Source organism: Beta vulgaris, chromosome 2 (assembly GCF_026745355.1).
Source record: "Beta vulgaris subsp. vulgaris cultivar EL10 chromosome 2, EL10.2, whole genome shotgun sequence".
Taxonomy (NCBI): domain Eukaryota; kingdom Viridiplantae; phylum Streptophyta; class Magnoliopsida; order Caryophyllales; family Amaranthaceae; genus Beta; species Beta vulgaris.
The window spans coordinates 26837555-26839339 of NC_079203.1; the positions used below are offsets into that span (position 1 = coordinate 26837555).

At 42.7% G+C, this 1785-nt stretch overlaps 1 non-coding gene across 1 annotated transcript; it reads left to right on the forward strand.

The window, feature by feature from the left end:
* The first annotated feature begins 1082 nt into the window (after positions 1-1082).
* LOC125495291 (small nucleolar RNA R71) lies at positions 1083-1187 on the forward strand. The gene has a single exon (XR_007271930.1). It is a non-coding gene; the product is annotated as a small nucleolar RNA R71 (small nucleolar RNA).
* Positions 1188-1785: the final 598 nt, after the last annotated feature.

The window sequence follows — 1785 nt, forward strand, 5'->3', positions numbered from 1 at the left end:
ATTAAAATAAAAATAAAGAAAATGAAAAATACATAAGTTTAAATCTAAAAGAAGAAAAAAAAAACTAAGAAGACCTAGAGTCGAAGAACCGCCGAAGGCCAACCTCGGGCTCTGAACGGCCGACGAGGCGACGAAGGCAGAGGAAGGAGTTCGAAGAACCGGCCATCCATGTCGAGGCCGCTACAGCCGGCGGTGTTGATGAGGGGAAATGCAGATTCGACGGTGTGGAAGGAGATCGACGAGGAGCATCAAAGAAGATCGACGAGGAGAGTTAGTTGTTCTTCGTCCCATTTCCAACGAATGTGGAGGGAGACCGACGAGGACCGTCGAAGGAGATCGACGAGGGACGACCGTCGAAGGAGAACAACGAGGGACGACCGTCGAAGGAGAACGACGAGGGAGCGTCGAACGAGAACGACGAGGGACCGTCAAAGGAGAACGACGAGAGCATCGACGAAGAGGATTGAAGGATAAGGCAGAGGGAGGAGTGAGAGACTGAGAGGAGAGAGAAGGCAGAGAAAGGAGAGGCGCTGAAATGGAAAGATCAAATGAGAGAAAAAACCCTAACTAGCACGCCTTTTATATTTATTTTTAAAGATATTGCTGCGGTTTTTCTCAAAAACCGCAGCAATATATTAAAATATTATTTTTTATATTATTTTAATATATTGCTGCGGTTTTTGACAAAAACCGCAGCAATATATTTGGTTAAATAGTCAATGTTTTTTCAAAAAATTTCCTGTTGACCTATATTGCTGCGGTTTTCGGTCGAAATCGCAGCAATATATTTATTTTATATTTTATATTATTTTTTATGTGATATATTGATGCGTATGGGTAAAACCGCAGCAATATTACCGCAGCAAATAGCATTTATTCTACTAGTGTTCCCTTTGCCACTAACCTTCTTGCTTGTAGACCTTGTGTTCCCCCAATAGTAATATCGCACAACCTCATCTATGGTGGGCTCAATGTTATCAACCGGTAGTTTGGTGAGTTGACCCCCCGCTCCAGAGTCAAGACTAGCACTAGTCATGGGAAGCAACCCATCATAGAAGCTTTGCATCAACATCCATTGACTATACCCATGATGCGGACACGACCTTCGGAGGTCTTTGAACCTATCCCATGCCTCATTCAAACTCTCATCCTCATCTTGTATGAAATTAGAGATCTTCCTCATAGCACTAGTAGAATAATTGCTTATTGCTGCGGTGGTATTGCTGCGGTTTTAGTCATACGCAACAATATATCACGTTAAAAAAAAAAGTGAAATATAAAATCACCCTATTATTGCGGTTTTTGGTCAGAACCGCAGCAATATATTTTTTAAAAAATATTTTAATATATTGCTGCGGTTCTTATAAAAAACCGCAGCAATAGACTTTTAAAATTTAAATTACAAAACGAACCGTTCTAGGGTTTCTTAATTCCCCTCATTCTTCTTAATAGGCGTCGTCCTCTCACCTTCGTTCTTCCTCTCTCATTTCAGATCCCACTTCACTCTTCTCCCCCTCTCACTTCAGATATGGAAACGACCACTTCCTCTCATCTTCGTTCCCCTTCTCACCTTCGTTCCCCCTCTCTCCTTCGTCCCCCCTCTCACCTTCGCTTATTATTCTTGTTCATTGTCCTTGCGATCTGTGAGACGACCACCAATTCATCTGAAAGAACAATTTCAAGCAAAGCTCACCGACGAACAACGCAGCGTTAACAAGGTCGCCCAACAAATTCTCTCACTTCGAATCCACCACTGGCGACGCACAGATTGTGTTTGTTGTGTCC